Source organism: Aptenodytes forsteri, unplaced genomic scaffold (assembly GCF_000699145.1).
Source record: "Aptenodytes forsteri isolate BGI_AS27 unplaced genomic scaffold, ASM69914v1 Scaffold54, whole genome shotgun sequence".
NCBI classification, from domain to species: domain Eukaryota; kingdom Metazoa; phylum Chordata; class Aves; order Sphenisciformes; family Spheniscidae; genus Aptenodytes; species Aptenodytes forsteri.
The window spans coordinates 3,123,952-3,142,302 of record NW_008796044.1 but is presented as its reverse complement, the minus strand read 5'-3'; positions in this window follow the sequence as shown (position 1 = coordinate 3,142,302).

The window sequence follows — 18,351 nt, the reverse complement described above, 5'->3', positions numbered from 1 at the left end:
GGACATGGTGGTGTTGGGTTGACGGTTGGACTTGGTGATCTTAGAGGTCTCTTCCAACCTTAATGATTCTATGATTATCTCTGTGTAATAAAAGCACTTATATATCATTAACAATATGCAGTATTTTTACATGTAATCACACTTGGTTTTCCAGGTTACTTTACTCACTAATTGCTCTGTGTAACTAGCACAAATCGGTATTAATAAGTCTAAATTCTGAATACGTTTAGAGCAGAAACAGCTGATAATGAAGTTGTCTTACAGGATTGTTGAGTATAAGACAAAGTGGGTTTTTTCTTTATCATATTTACAGAAAGCTTTGCTTATGGGATGACAAAGTGGTTGGCAGGAGCACTGGGTATGGTGGGGAGAACTGAGGCTGGGAAAGTCTTCAGTTCACTAGGAATCACTCAGTATCGTACCCTGGCTGACTACCCCTGGGACTGGATGAATTCCTTCTCCTACAGCCAAATCCTGGAGGCCGATTCACAGCCCATTGGTGCCAATGGAAAGACTCTTGTAGGGTTTTGGATCAGGCCTGAGATCCCACAGCGTGGTTAGTCAAAGGGGCAGGGATGTGCTCAGACATCACCCACGCTTGGGAGCAGTGGGGGCCTCTTGGCCTCCTGAGTCTTTAAACATCTCACCGTCTGTTTTGTTGTCTGGAGATAATAGTTTGTCTATTTTGCAGCCTGAGGGGAAGAAGTTGTTGCAGGGTGAGCACTGCAGTTACTGGTTCCATGCAGTACCTGTATGGAGCTATGGTAACCGACAGTGCCCGTTTCACTAACAATGGAAACAAATGAAATGTGTTTCTTTAAAAATAATATATTTGGATATATTTGAAATATTAAAATAAAAGCACTTCATTCAAACTAATATTTCAGAAAACTTCAAAAGTTGTGTACATTATCTGCATCATGAACAAATGCGACATGTCTGCATCATATAGAGTTCTTTCAGAAGGGTTTCTATCTGCTTAATCATTAACAAGGCTTTTCCCTGACAAGAAATAACATGCTTGGTTTGTCTTCCATGCTACTCAGACTCATAGCTAATTGCTGTTTAAAAAGAAAAAAAACGACCAAACAGCAAAACAAAACAAAAGTCTGCTCCCAAACAAAATAAAACAGCACACAAAAAGGTTACAATTCTGAAGTCCAGACAGGCAGTGTACTTACATCAGGTAACCTTTCACATTCTGTAGCTTGATTTGAAGTTTCTCTTATGAAATTATTAACGTATATATACTTTAAAACTGTGCAGTTATGGAAACGTCTTTCTAAGACAATTAGTTGTTCTTGAGAGTTTATTTGAAAAAAAAATTTGAATCCCTTTTTTGGATTTCATTGTAATTACTACTTAAAACTAAACTTTGTTGGAGAGGTGAGGCAGTTTATGTTCCTTTGTTAGGCTGTGCATATTGCACCATTTGCACACTATCACTTTCACATTTTATAACTTCCCATTAGGAGGCAGAGTATTGTCATTCCGCTGTTAGAAAGTGTTTGTAGAAGGTATCATAATGGACCACTGGAAAAAAAATCAGCACTGGATAGTCATTCCCCACACATGCTTCCCTTTCTCCCCAAAAATGCTCATGACTGACTACCGTAATTGTCCACAGATCACTGCTTTGAGAAACATACCCATTGCATCCAGACACAGCTTCAGGTATAACCTCATGGGATTTAGTTGGTTGCAGGTAAAAGTGGAAAAGGGAAGGGTGAAGAGATGCAGGTGATTGATTTGGCGATATGGGAGGAAAAAAGAAGATACAAAAGGGAAATGACATCTCCTACAATTGGTGAGAGCAGAGAAGCATACTTACATGATAGCTTTCTGACCAAATTCAGTAGGTTTAGGGCCTTTTGAGTTAATCAGTGTTATTTCCATGCCTCCTTTCACTCAAACAGCTTTGGCATTTGTCTGTCTCTGTCTCCAAACGGGTCATTTACTTTTTCCACCTGCTGCTATCACCTGTTTTTTAACTCTTCTGCTTGCAATTTCATGCCTACCTCACTCCTACATTTCATTCTTTATTAGTTTGCACCATTTTAGAGAAACTCAAAAGAAGTTTCTTATCTCAAACTCCAAATAGTCTGAGTGAGAATATGTATATTATGTGCCACTTTTCAAGGACACACTGTACAAGTGGCTCACTGTAATCTGTCCTAGAATACTTAGGTTTTAAAGGGCACAAAGATTTTCATAGTTGATTTTGTTTCTATATGTGTGTATTTATATTTCTAGCACATTTGATAAAGTACTATTACACAACTGCCTCGACTCCGGTGTTAGTCTTTGTACCAAGGTTTTTTAATGCTTTGCAATGTGATTCTGTAGCAATCCGTGTGTGTATTACAAGAAGGTTCCCTTTCTGCTATAATAGCTATATCATCTCCACCTTTGTATCATCTACCTGCCATGCCCTTCATGTCTGACTCAAGTTTAAAACACTTGTCCTAATTTCTGAAACTTTTCTTCTAAACTATATTTAAAACTTTATGTTTTTAGCATCCTCCTCTTTTCTTCTCTGCTGACTTTGTTCCAGTCTTCATCTTATGTCTGCACCACTTAAGTGCCTGTGACTTTTTCCATGCTACTACTTATGATTGAAACTGTTTACTTCACTTTGTGCGCAAAATACCCATCTCTTCAGATCTTTTTTCAGACAGCAAGAACCCTCTTTACTTATAAGTCAGGTTCTCCTATAGAGAATCTGTCATCAGTACAGCCTACTGGCCTCACTAAAATCACCCGCACGTGATTTCTAACAGCCCAGTTTGTGCTGAAACAGAAACTTTCATGTCATATGCTTCTATAATACCAAAGAGAGTTGCCATTTGATGAAATTCACAGGGATAATATATAGCTCTCTGGCACTGTACTTCTCAGTTTTAGCAGCACGATTTAAAAAAAAAAAAAAAATTTATAACATATTGTACCTACACTGTGTGCTGAAGCTAGGACCTGTGTTCAGCAGGGCTTGTGAATATATTTTTGTTTTAATAAACAAACCCTGTAATTTAACAGAATATTTTTTATTTTATGGCTCTTACAGAAAGGCAGCAACTATAGGGCAGGAGCAAGAGGGGAATTTTTACACACCTCTTCTTGTCTTGTTAGTCCATCACTATGTTTTAGCCCATTCTCCCAGCGGGAAAGTGTGAAACATAAGTGCAGGCAACTGAGTGAAGCTGGAATGTCCCGCAGAGATTCACTATCACAAAGGGTAATACTGCTTTATCGATCCTTTCTGTACCATCTCCCACAGTTGTGTTAAGCCTGTAGCAAGTACAACCTTTACAAAACAAGATCAAGAGATATGCCTTACCATTTAAGTTGAATACTGACTTTAAAATAGGATAAAAGGATGTTTCTTAGGCATGACATATTGTTGGCATTTTAGTATATCCATGATAAAAAATCCACAGAGTGGAAGTTTGCATTTATTGGAATAATTATTTATTTTTGAGCCCTACATCTGTGGATGCAAGTGATAGGGCCAACTTCACTTTATATAAAGCATAACTTAAAAAAGAAAAGAAAAAGTATTTTCAACTTTGACCAGACAGCTTTCCTAGAGAATTCAAATTCCCATTCCTCCCCATATTCTGTGATACATTACTTAGTCATTATTTTGTTATTTGTACTGTAGGAGTGAACAAAGATTGTCTAAGATTTAACAAATAACCATCAGACATCTTTTAATAAATATTTTTTGTTATTCCCACTTCTGTTACACACAATTCCATTGCTGCAGCAGTTGCAAAAGATGCTTATAAAATTTTTCACTAGTGCTTACTTAGAGCATTAGTACCCCAGGCTTTCAAAAGAATGCTGAAGGACTTTCAGTTTAGTAGTGCAGATTCTTGCTTCAAATGTTGGCCTGTACTTACTGAGAAATATATTAATATGGTCGATCTTAATTTCTATTTTGAAAATCACCAGAAAAGCGTCAAGTGCTGTAGATCTGACCGGATGCTGATACCCGTTATTCTGTGCCTTACTGGACTGCACATTATCTTCGGATGACTGAGGCAGAGCTGGGGTCAGAAAAAAACAAATGAAATTGGCTGACTGTTCTGTTCAGGTGCTAGCAGTGGTGTTTTGACATGTCCTCTCCCCCATAGCTTAAGTGCCTTATCTCTAGAACCAAAGGGCATTTGTCCTTGAATGCAATGCACAGGCTTAGCGTTGCAGCTTTTGCTTGTATGCTGTTTTGCAGGCCTTTATACCTGTGGAAGGAGCTCTTCTACAGCTTTGCCTTGACTGTTCAGCCAAGGCGAAATGCCTTGTGCTAAACTTCAATTTATCTTAAAGTTATTTCACTAACTGACTTGAAGAGAATGCTCTTTAAAAAAAAAACCAACACCAAAACCAACAACAGCAGCATAAAAAACCCCCACGACCAATAAAACCCCAAACAAAAAAACCACCTCAAAACAACCAAAAAACCCGACCAAACCCCATATCCTAGACACTGATGTATCTTTATTTCTTCACTTTTGTTACTAGAATAATGTTGCCACTTGTACTCTCAAACAATGTGCAAACAAGTATTATGTGACCTGTATTTTAAGGAAGGTATGGATTTTCCGTATTGATGATGTGGAAGCAAGAATACAAAGACAAAGGAAATAGCAGAGTTGCAAATAAAACTCTGATCGTCTCAGTCAGTCCTGTGTCTTATGATTAAGACTGCTTGCCCCATAGATGATTTGTCCAGATGAGAAATTCAGCAATGAATTGGGAAGAAGCCGGTAGCTGACTTCAGACAGGAGTAATAGGAAATACCTCTCAGGAAACAGTATCTCGGATAACCCCCTCTGACTGTTTTTCAGGATGGCTGAGTCTTAGACTCTTCTGCCTGTAAGTTGTTATAATGAATAACATGAATAAGCTTTAAAATCCCTTGTATTCAATTTTAGAGGTAATAAAAATAGTGAAGTACGCTGATTGTAGTGCAGTGATCCACTGAACACGTTGTTTACGTAGATTACTATTCACTAGCAAAGCAATAGGACTGCAAACAGGTAATTGACTGTCATTGAAGTCAGACTTAACACCATACTCTGTTCTTTTTGTTTCATATGGTATAGGTATTTTTTTAGAAAAATAAATATTCAAGATTAAATGAGTTGCTACAAAAATCAATTTTGAGGGCAAAACCCAGGTAATCGTAATTTTTTCCATTATTTCGACAGTGAATAGATTAAAAAAGATCTCTGGTATGCGCATACCACATGAATGGAATTCACAGAGCTTAGAAAATACAATGTATGCCGTGAAGTATCTGATAAATAAGAGCAGAATTCTTTATTTTCTTAAGGAATCTTATCACAATCTTGAAGCAACGTAGGGAAGCTCTTCATTTTTTGATGCTTCTGATTCTCCGGTGCTAATGACGTAATCATTAAATCAGTACTGAAGTATCTAGCTAATTATTATTATTGCTGTGTAGTATGAAAATAATAATGTTAAAAATATTTTATTTCTATGTTTAAGTAAAGAAAATATGCACCTCAATAAAGCTTTTCTTTTTCGTGACCTAGATTGCAGGTCTGATAAATTCTAGTGCAAGCTTCTGATTCTCCGGTGCTAATGACGTAATCATTAAATCAGTACTGAAGTATCTAGCTAATTATTATTATTGCTGTGTAGTATGAAAATAATAATGTTAAAAATATTTTATTTCTATGTTTAAGTAAAGAAAATATGCACCTCAATAAAGCTTTTCTTTTTCGTGACCTAGATTGCAGGTCTGATAAATTCTAGTGCAATTAATGAAAATCTGAGAATGAACCCAGGCCTGGAAGGGTGGACTGGAGAGATATTGGCTTAAAATGCAACATGTAGTTTGCAGATAAGTGCCCTTTTAATTAGGTAGCTGAAACTTTTTAGGGGGTGGTTGATAGCAAAAATCAAAATCTGCTTATAAACAGACTATTAGCAAGTATGGGTACTTACATGAAAAATGTTTCTGAGAATGTACTCATTTTTACCAGTGTTTATAAATGATGAATGTGTGTTATCTCCTTCTGAGTTTATCTACCTGTGAAATGTGATCAAGAATATTTACAGAGGGGAAAAAAGGTGATAGGATGTTTAGATTGGTAAATTGCAGCTGGAACAGTTGTTGCCTTTGCTACTGATATATTGCAATGTGATGGGTAAGCTAGTTAATAGGACTGTGCCTGAAAAGTAAAAATAAATAAATTAAAAACCCACATGCTTTTCAAAGTCACTAAACTATATTGTGACTTTGGATAAAAAAACATTATGTGGTAATTTTAACAAAAATTATTAAATTGATGCCACTGCCTTAAAACAGTCATACAATGCAGCATAATCACAATACAGTACAGTTGCTCAAATACAGGAATTCAGGTTTTAGGGAAAAAATTTTACTGTGTTATTATGTGTGCGTTTGGTAGTGCACAGTAATGTGCAGTACTTTGTTGATCTCTTAGAAGCTTTGTACCAAGCCATTAGTTTTTTATAGTGTTAGAGGAGAGCCACACACAAGAGTCATTTTGCTAATCCGTGGCAGGAAATTATTCCACCTTCAAGACTTGGTATATTGTACATGTGCATGTAGAATATACTGCACGTCTTGTGTACTTCAGTTGCTTTGTGAAAGACAGTGGCTGGGAGTAAGTAGTTGACATGAGGAATTTTATCCATCCTATTCCCAGGCACATTGTTTCCCAGAGGCTCATCGCCATCCCCTCCCAGATTTGTAAGGGAGATGCTGCGGTGAAAGATGTCACTTGCGAATGGGCAGATACTGGTGCCAGTCCATTAATCTGTACTTCTGACCTTCTCTGTCCTGAAAAAAAAAGTTTTCCGAGTGAAGATCACAGGTCAAGATGAATAATTCCAGCAGACTGAAGGCAGCACGTGTTCTACAAGTTAAGCGCTTCTCTACAACAGTTGTTCCATAGTCACCGACAGTGCTTCAACTGTGTATTTAAGAAGTGATGTGGTTTCCATGGAGTGGAAACCACCCATGGTTTAGGGTTTGGGGCTTTATTTTTAATTAATACTCATAACATTAAAAAGTATTAATGAGTATCTGATAAATTGAGAGGTGGTAATCACTGGATAAATGGTATACTTGTGTTTGAGAAGCATTCTGAATAATTACTCAGTTCTGATATTCTGGTTAATTCCAGTTTGGTTTTTTTCCATCTGAATTATTTACAGCTAGCACAAGGTACATCCTTTTGAGACATTCCAGTCTATTGTGTATGTATTATGCTTTTATGTATGAAAGGCATAGATACAGTAATAATCCTTTAAATTTGTGTAAAGAATATTCTATAGTCATGATATATTGAAAGAATGTTTTGGGTTTTCTGATGTGGTGGCTTTCAGAGAGGTGTGTGTATGTGTTTGTATGTCAAGGATTGCAAAATATATGTAAGGTAGAAGAACTGATGCATGCGTACACTTAAAGCTCATCCTGACCCTGAGTCAAACTGCTTTTGAGATTTGGAGGGGAAAAAAAAGTTCTATATTATAATTTTTGCACAGCTTTGCTATTTGGTTCCATTACGGATTGGAAGTGTGGAAATATTATGGAATAGTGGCTGGCAATCTGAGCAAAACCTAGTAGTAGTGGAAGTCTCATTAGCCTGTCTATCAGGTGAGATCTAAAACTGAGGTCTTGACCACTTGTGGTCGTTAAAGAATTCGCTCACTGTTCACAGGAGTAAAGGTGTTAAATGCAGTGTCTTGGATATATTACGACTTGTGAAATTAGATTTGGTCTAAATTCCCTACCAGTTTAATTCTTTGCTTCTTGTTCTTAACTATAGTATAATAATGTGTTGAGTTACTAAACAGCTGCTCGTTTGTATCCTAAGCATGTCTGCTTTTCATCGATAGGAAAAGTTTTATAACAATGTATGTTATACCTTAATGAAGTAATATAGAAAAAAGTTATAAGCAGTCTTAAGTGGAAACTACAGCGTTAAAGCTTTAACATGCTACAACTTGTTCATATATTGCCAAAAATGTATATGCTGTGTTCATTACTGGCTCTTAATTTCTGAGCCAAACCCTACAGGTTAGTAGCAAGCCATCCTAACACTGTGGTAGGATGGATGCGGAACCACTCTGTGGCACATAATGCTATGTTACTCTCAAAACACACCCTTCCAGCACATAGCGTGTAAAAATGTACAATGGAAAGATCCATGTAACTCTAGAATACATCCATTTTCTGATCAAGTTCACTTCCATATCCTGCATTGCTCTCTAGGCCTGCCTGCAGAGCTGAACCGTTGGCTGCTAGAGCCATGTGCAGCTTGTAACCATCTATAATCCCTGCTTAGGGGTGCCTGTATAAATTCTGTATCTGTAGAGATTAAAGATGTATTTGTTCACATACATATTTGTCTCTACATACTAACAGCAATTTGTTCTCTCTGTCAATTTTCCTTCTGGGTGTTCGTTCTCATTTAGCATACCACGGGGCTCAGAGACCCAGCAATACCTAACCAAGACATAGAGGGCACGTAGGCATTCTCCCCGTGAAGGAGAATGAGGACGTAGCAGCAGGCCTTGGTGTCTTCCAGTAACCTCACAGATCACAGTAGCACTGAAGAATCTTTCCAGTCCTCAGAATAAGGCAGTCATAAATTATCTCTTTCCCTCCTTTCAACTCCTTGGCCGACAGCAGTTAACTGTGTATGGAAAGTACTAATTCTCAAAGTGCAATCTGCACTCATTCATTCACATTTCATCAAATATCTAAGGACTTCACCGGCTTTCGTTTTGTAAGTGTTCTCTTCACATATTGATAACACTGTCTTATTTAAGACATGGAGACTTATCCTCTCATCTGCCAGGGACTAGGGGAATAAGAGTGCCTTGATTTCAGCTTATTGGTTTCTTCTGTACCTCAGATAAGTTAGATAGGAAATACCAGATGCAACATACAGTGAAACGATGGTTTACAAGTGGAAGAGCAGAATTAACTGCATTCAGGACCGGGGGAGTGGCGTAACTCTGTCCCCTTATGTATACAATCAAAGGAAAGAGCTATCTCATTTCAAGTATTTAGAAACGTACCAAACCCGTGTGTTTAAGCATCTCCTTGCATTTCATATCCACAGTTAGCATTTCAGACATGGGCACATTATCAGGTTATTGCATAGTAAGTCAGGCTGTTTTCACAAGTCATCCGTTCTGCGGTGACTGACTGATCATGTTCTTAGGCTACATCAAATGTTTTTGTCACTTATGGGTAAACTACCTTATATCTTCATGGAGTACAAGTAGTTACACAGTCATATCAGACTGTTGATACAGCATGTTTACACCAGGATTTACTTTCCATAGTTTGAGTGTCCCTTTCCATTAGTTATATGAGATGTTTGGGGTTTTTTTGCCTGTTACCTTGTTTAAAAAAAAAAAAAAAAAGCCATATTCTCATTTTTCATATGCTGCCTATTTCCTACATCCATCCAAGTACTTTTTAGTTTAGGCTAGTTCTAGCCTCTGATTTATGCATACTCAGCTTGTCATTCAGTGCAGCACTTAAAACATTTCAGTAGAAATTACATTTCTAAGTCCTTTCCTCAAAGACGTATTTCTGGAACATTAGTGTGCGCTTTGAAATCCAGTGAGAATACACTATAGAACCAGAAATGAAACACGTAGATAAGTAAAAAATTATGTATGAGGATTTGTTGTTAATATTAGTCATTTTGCAATACTCACAGGAATCCAAACAGTTTTCTCATGCTTGCAAAATTTCATGTATTTTCTTCTTAATCTTTCTTCTTTAATCTTAAAAGGTATGCTTACAAACATACATTATATAGAACATCTAGTTTCTTCAATATGTTATTGTTCTCCCCATCTCTTTGTACTTTAATGACGTAAAGTGGGTGAAAAATAAATCAATATTACTAGGAGAGCCATAAAAATATTTTTTTTAATTTTATTAAGTTATTAAGTTCATTTGCAATTACTCAAATACTACAGTTATCAAGTGGAACAAGTCTTTACATTGATGATGTATAGTTTATAAAACTACACATATTTTATATCTTCCACTGCTCAAGGTAGTACAAGGGCTTTGTATTGTGAATGATTGGGAGCGCCATTTAAGATGAGAACTATGTGTCAGTAGAGTTTTGTCTGTGTTTAAGTGTTCGCAGAGTCAGCACTTACATATTCTTCTCTCTTATTCTCACTGGGGCAGATAACAGTATGAAAACAACTTATTCAACTCTGAAAGGATTTTCAAGCCCTACCAGGGATGCAAAAAAGTTGTTTTTATTTCAGTACTTTGCTTTTTTGTGGTTTACTCAAATATTTGCCCAATTTGCATATGTATTTTGGCATGTGACTTATTTAATTAATACTTTGTCTCATTAATGCATTGTCCAGTAATACCTACCTCGTGTTGATATACCTCAGTAGAATGGCAATCAGTTTCTTTGAAAAGAAAGCCACATGGAATAAAAGCCTATTTCCTTTTTCTGAGTTTGTGCATGTCTTACCAGTTTGGTTCAAACATTGTACAGTTGATGGGAGTCAAACAGAAAGGAATCTAGCAAATGACTTTTTATTAATGTTATTACAAATGGAGTGAATTCTGTAAAGGATTTGCATGCTTTTATATGGATGCCAGCTTTCTTTCTTCTTTCTGCACTGCAGCTTGAGTTATCTTTTAATTTTACTCTTGATTTAATGTTTCAAACAAACAGGGGAGAATGAAGTGGGTGGGGGTCTTGAGGATGGGAAGAAAAAAGTTCAGTGGCTCCTTTTTTCCTTGGCATGTGTGAACACTGCATGCCATGACAGGTCCTGAGCTGGTTCACTAGCAAAAGTGAGAAGTAATTACTGTACTTTTATTATACAGCCACCTGGCTACTTGGTATGCATCTCAAAGATACAGAGAAAAACTAGGGAAACCATCAGTCAGGTCTCCCTAAATGAAGTGAGAATTTTACTTTTCTGAGGGTTGAAAAATATGCCCCTGAACCTCTGCCTAGTTAGGAATTAATCATGATGGATCTCCGAGGAGAATTGCAGTCGCCTCTCATAGGATTAACTCAGACATTATGCCCATGTTTTGTTGGATTTAAAACTGGTCCGTTGTTAGAAAAAAATATTTTCTTAGTCATTCCCTTTCCTGTTCGATAAGCGAAATAGCAAATATAGTGTAAGATTTAGGAAGCTGTAGGATATTTAAATTGGTGAAAATTTATCTTGCTCAGGCATCTGTTCATTCGCGACAGCTACGACTGGCAGTGCTGGGTTTCAGTCTGCAACTCAAAAAGCTTAAAATTTACCACAGGAGGTTTGGGTTCTGTCCTTCTAGGAACTGTTGTATTACCGCTGATGTAAATCATGTTGTCTACAGCCAGGCAAATGAAAATGCTCACGCATAATTTTTCAGGTACTCTGTCGGAAACTAGACTTTTTTTTAATATATTATTGATTGATTGATTTTTAATAACTGTCTCCTGATATATTTTTGTCCAATTATCTGTTGCAAGAAGAAATTTATTTTTTTTCATTTAAAATTCCAAACTATATCCAGGGTTTCTTTGTTTAGCAAAAGAATCTTATTTAAGCTACAATCTATCTAATCTACCGGCTACAAGTTGAAATCGTATTGCCTTCCTTAAATTTATGAATAAAATAATGCTGTAGACAGATTTTCACATATGAATTGCCAGCACCTGTAAAAGCTGGGAGATATGTTGGATATTTAAGGTAAGCTGGGTTTAAAGTGAAAATACTCTCCAAAACATAATAATAAAGTCTTTACTATTTTTTCATCATGTAAATGTATGAAGATGATAGATGGCAGTGTTACAATGTAGGAATAATATTTCCAGTATTTCCAATACAAAATGATGGAAAGACATTTTTATTATTTTTAATAAATTTAACTTAATGTCCAGTTCAGGAAATAATTGATGACATGCTTAAGACACTGAATAGTCCTGCTAGCTTAATTGGGACTATTAATTGATTTAGATTTCAAGAAATATGTAAATGTTTATGTGATAGCATCCCTAAGCATAAATAAAATATTTCGGCAATAAATTGTGACTTTAAAATGATGTAGGTATTGAATAGCTAAATAAATTTGTGAAAATCTAGGAGCTAACTCATTAAAAGAAGAAAAGTGAGACCAGAGGCCAGCCTTCCTAAGTGTATTCACAGGAGTGCATAGCTGGCAGAAGTGGTGGGCTAGAAAACAAAATAGTAAAGTTTTCTAGGCACCAGGAAAAGCGAGTCCTGTGAAAGACAGCTGTGAAATTACATTCTCCTGCCTTTAATCCTGGTGTGAGTGACCAGATACCATGTGTGGATGCTTCTTCATTTATTCCTCATTTGGTTTTAAAGCACTTATGTGAGATGTTACCACACCTTCTCTTTAAGTACATAAAGTATTAAAGGAAAAATATTAGGATGTAATTTTTGAGACCTTGTTCTTTACTCTTGATTTGAGTGAGGAATGTATTGATTATACACAGCTTAGAAGAACTCTTACGAAAGTCTTCAAGGCAGGAATTGGTTACTCAGTAAGCTCCCAGAATCTCTGGGAATTTGGCTTCTTTTTTACCTTCCTCGCAATCATTGTCTTGTGTTAATGTGCACATTCCAGTTGCACGGGTCAAATCCAGTATCGTGTCCCTGCTTGCACTCTAAACCTGCTCATGGTTCTGCTGTATAACAAATTCAACATAATTGGTATTCAGTGCTTAGGCAGACCTGTGGTTAAACGTGTAAGAAAATGGAAGTGTCTGTTGTCTATAAACAGGTAATCTCATTAGATTAATGATATTCTGTGCTGCTGCTGCTAGTATTCTTGCAATGCCTGCGTTACTTTGAGTTGCATACTTTGCTGTGAATATGTATTCCATGTTAGCAATTTCTGCTCTTAATGCTCTCTTTGTAAAAAGTATCAGACAGGCAGTACAGGCAGAATAACTCCAAACTCAGACCTTCATTTACTAACAGAAACAAAATTAGTTAAATCCCTAAATGCTTGGTCTTGTTTGTCTATAGGAGATCATACTGACTATACTGCTGAAGCTTGGTGTTAAAGATTTTATTTGACTGTAGAATATTTGTGCAGTCTCAAATCTACTGAAATGAAGGCATCCCATAGTTTTTCTGTGCAGAAAAATTCTCATTGAGGCAGAGATCCCAAAGTTCAAGTAACTAAACTAACTAGAAGGTTTGGCTAGATCGCCCTCCCCCCCCCCCCCCCCCCAGTTTTTATGTATGCATACAATGAATTACAAAGGTGTTACTTTATTTCACTTTTAGAAGTAGCAGAAACTGAGGGATAAAGGTTATGTCTTGGTTTTGCTATAACATCTGCTGACTAGGATACCTGCTGTTCCTTGGTGAGTCACTGAGATTCTTTGACTGATTTGGGAAATACGGCTCAAAGATTAGATTATGTGAAATAGCTTGTCTGCATCAGAGTAGTGAATCCCAAGTCTCCTTGTTTCTTAATTGCACAAATTAGACATGGATACGGCAGGCTGACAGAATGATTTTTAGCACAGAAGTGGCAACAATGATAGGTTGATTTTAAACATGTTAAATAATCAATAAAATCTGGGAATTCCATCGTGCTCGCAATCCATGTTTTCTCATCAAAACCTGAAATGGAAATTACATGGGATAGAGCGTTGTCATCCTTGATTGCCAACCTGTAGGACAGTAGCTAAGTTTGTGGACTGTGAATGGATGGACCAAGAAAGGTTTGAATATGGTTGAGTTGCAAAACCCCACCTCAAGCACGATGTGTGGCATTAAAGGTTACTGCAGTGCATTAGCATGGAGCTGCACACCATCCCCCTCTTTCTGCTTCTCCTCCTGGTTACTAAAGCTTTCCTGCTTCCACATCTCTTACCTCCTTGCTACCCTCTTCAGGATTCTGCCTGTGTTCTCTAATTAATATTGACCGATAGCACAGAGTATACATGGCAGCTCTCCACAGCAAACTGACCACAACATTTTTTCCCCAAGCCTGTGATGCTTTTTGACCATGTCCTAAAATGGTGGCACTGTTCCATTTGATGAGCAACTGCTATATGTTGTGTTTGGTTAAAAAAGTATGGGTGGGCAGCAGAAGGGATGGCTATATCTTTACATTTTTCTGGGTGCTGGATGCTAAAAGGGAGGAGAAGACATGGCTCTGGAGCACCCTCCAGAGGAGTGGGTGCCTTTTTCCTTTGGCAGAACTGAGCACGCTTGTGAAACAGGAGCTTACAGGTCAGAGGGTACAGCTGGTGTATATCCATTTTCAGTATTCAGAAAACCAAAAAACCTTACCCTGTTCCTTGTCATAATACACAGTCTTTCTAGTGTGCTCACAGAAGCTGCACAAAGCTGTATTTCAGAGTGCAAACCAACTTCTATCAGGGTCTTGGAGACTAAGCAGGGGGTACATGTCTTCTAGCTGAAATCAACCAGTCAGCACATAAACTTTCTGCTCATCTGTTGGCCTTAGAGATGCTTGATACTACACCCCCCCCCCCCCCTTGCTTACCTGCTCAAAGGGTAGTTCATAAGCCCCTGGACAAACTAAACATACACACAAATTGCTTTCTTTGCTGGCATGATGATCAAATAGCTGTTGTGGTTGGGTTAGTTAGGTTGCAATCACTGAAGGTCTCCATTGCACACTACTGACAGGTCACGTGTTCATTCAAACTTGATCCAGGGGCCTGATTTACCTTCAACCTTACATAGTCACACTTGGAATTAATAAGAGCTTAGATTTAATAATGACTGATACCCACCTATGAAGGAGTGTCAGTGATTACTCAGTCTTGAAGGTGATAGCTGAGCCTTGCCTGTTTGTCAGGCTGGGTTGTATCTGTTGCTGTTAGGGGTCTTTCTCAAGTTATGTAAACCTACCTTTAAATTTCTTTTCTGTCTATAAAGTATTAATGCTTATTATAAAGCTTGTGGAAGGAAGCATGCAGACAGAAGGCTTCACTTGGTGATTTTTCTCTTTTACTACAGGGGTTTTTTTATACAATTCCTTGTACTCTTCTGCCTTATGATGATTTGGACCAAACCTTGGGGCTTCATCATGTGTAATGCAGTTTACACAGCTTTAGCCTGTATCAGATGATGATAATTTTAGTTAGGAAGCAATGTGCCCTTCCAGAAAAACACACAGAATGATGAATGATTGAGCATTTTCTGCTTCTTTGAACAAACAAAAAATCCCTTACATAAACAAGGTGGATATACCATATAAATTGTAAAGATAAGGAATTCACTTTCCCTTCTCTTGGGGAGTATGTACAAGCAGATCCTGAATATTTGGCATTTAGCCTGATGTTGAAAAAGGCCCCAGAACATGTCAGAAAGTATTTAATAGATGATTGCTGATGACCAGCTGCCAGTCAAATGTACAAAAAACAAACCGAGCAGGCAGAAAAACAAGAGACTTGGTAGTTGTATCTACATCCTCTTAGATTACATTAGGCCAAATACTAAACAGGAGGAGGAAAAAAGATGGGGTGAAATGGAACTTAAAAACTAACAATTACTTGATTGAGGGAGTTCCTAATTGTTTCCTGTATGAGTCTGGGTTGTGCAGCAGAAGTAAAATCCTAGTTCAGAACGTGTAGTTAGAATAGACAGTTGGTTTTATTTTAACTGGAGTTTTGATGCCTGTGGAATGAAAATAAGTCTGTAGGTTTCTGTGATTTGGGGGGAAGGGTAGGAGGGGGATTTTCAAACAGTAATGTTTTTTCAATAATTATGTAAGGACTAGGATAAGTTATGGAAAAAAATAATTGGTGTTCTGAAAAAAAATAGAATCTGCTGTTAAATTGCTGCTCTACAATGGTTTACATTTAAAAATAAGACAGTTTGCCACATTTAAAAATGGTAGGGGAAGCATCTTGAAAGCAAATATATCATTTTGTATTTTAAAAATAATAGCTTTGGATTGTCCCAAAAGTAATTCTTGTTTTCATTTCTCCTTCTGCTCTCCAAAATGTAGCATACCTTCTCATGGATTTGTAGGGACTGTATTTGTCTTCAGAAATGTGATATATAAGGTAAAAACCAGGGTCAATAAGCATAAATTGGACAGTGGTCTGGGGACCAACTTGACCTAATAATTTCCAGGAAGTCTTAAATGCTAAATAATTCTGTTAATTTGTGGTCTTTACAACATGTGTAGCATCTCCTACAAGGTTTCACAACAAAGAACTTGCTTTGGCCACAGTAGCAATTCAGAAGGAAACAGGGTAATGATCTGAAGCTTCTGAAAGGTTTGCAAGAGGTATTGTAGCTTTACAGTTTCTGTCAGATGAAGCATTATCTTCAGCTTATTTTTATGAGAGGTTTGGTTGGTTTGTTCTTCTAGTCTGGTGGTGGGTTTTTGTTTTGGTTTGGGGGTTTTTGTGTGTGAAAATGTTGGTGCGTCATTTATATATGCCTGTAATACCTGAGTGGTCGCTGTTTTACTTCCTTTCCTGCGAATTTCTACTGACTCTTATGTTTAACTATTGAGTAAATTTCAAGTATTGCTGGATCAGAGTGTTTGAGACTCATCAGTTATTTTGTGATTAGAAAGTCAGGTATAGCTGAGGCTTTGCTGCCAGGCCTATTGGGCTTTGTGTCTTTCCATTGTTAACATGCTTATGAAATAAAACTAAATGTTCAAAACCTTGTAATTAGTCTTTCTCCTCTATGTTAAACAAGTGTTGCTGTTGCCTTTTAAGGGAGGGTGGCACATTCCTCCCTTGGAGGCACAGTGGAACAATGGAAGGAGTCGGTGGTCAGGAAAAGGACGATCATCAATTGAAATCAGATGTCATAGGGAAGATACCTTTGAAAGACTGAGACTGGTGAACGGCTCCAAAAAGGCTTAAAAGTGCCAGACACTGGAAACTGTAGGGTCTCTATATGCTTACAATGAGGTGCATAAAACATAAAGCAGTATTACTTTGCATCGTCACTATTTTACAAACTACTTTGTCATACCCACCCCGAGCTCCAAGAGAAAGCTTGTGGTCCCAGCTGTCTCATTGATCATATGCCACTAGTTGTTGCAGCACACACAATTGAATTGCTTTTCCCTCAGGGAAACAATGTATCCAGGTGTGCTAATAATAAAATTAATAGCTTAGAGAAACTGCTTGCCACAGCAGCCGTGGCTCTACAATGAGAGGATCGATTCCAGTGTTTAACTGTCCTAATTCCATAGTGGATACCCGACTCAGCCACCGCTGAGATACGTTCAGTCTCACAGTTAATCAATACATCCCTGATTTAAAACAAAGAACCGAGATTCGGGATTAGAAGTCTTTCTGAATAAAAGGATGTAGGTTAAAACTGTCAACACCCTTCAACTATTATCTTAACGTAAAAGTTGAGTGGTTTAGCTAGTGCCTCCAGAGGAAGTAAACGTGATACTACTGAATATATCCTACTCATTTTGTGAAACATTAGCTTCTAAATATTAGAATGTAAAATGGCACTCAAATCATCTTGAGCTGGCATTTTGTAGAGCTTCATGAATTTTGATTGTAATTGATAATATTACTTTAGTGTGGATAATGTATGTAGTCATACACCGTAGTTATTACTCTGTCACATAGTGCTGCTGTCAGTAGCCACAGATTTGACCGCCAGCAATGTGTCTTGAGGGGCACCCGTGCTTTTCATACTGGATTTTGAGGAGATCCCAGTTCTGAATGCTTATAAATGTCAAGGTTTGGCCTGTGTATGAAAGAAAATATGCATTCTTATAAGTTGATAGTGGGAAGTGAAAGAGCATTACACATTACTGTGTGGGACAGGGAGCTGAAATTTCATGACAGCTTCTTAGTTGCAAGAGGAATGAGAAATTTGTTAAAAATCACAGCTTGTTTGCCAAAGCTTTTTTTTAACCTACAATTTGGTCTAATGACAGCCATTATTGTTACTTGTCTTGCTTATATCCTTAGATGATTACAACTCCACCACAGCTACCTACCACAACTTAGTACAGTTAGTGAGGGAGGCAGCTGAAGAGGTCTGAGACATTTCTGTCAGCCATTAAGCATGGCAGTTTCCTGCAGAGGGAAAATAAATTCTCCTTTCCTCTCCGTCAGATTTCAGTGAAGGGAATCGAAATCAGCTCTCCCTATTGCATTCAATACCACCAGAGGAGTGTGGCTTCGTTTGATTCTTTAGAGTTTAAGAAATCTAAGGCTAACAATTAGAAGAAGTTTGAGAGTGCTGCCCTAATCTGGTGGAGGCTTTGTAGGTAATGAGCAATTGGAGATGGTACCAGACCTGAAAAAAATAAAGGAGTTCGGGAAGGAAAGGCTTCTAAACAAA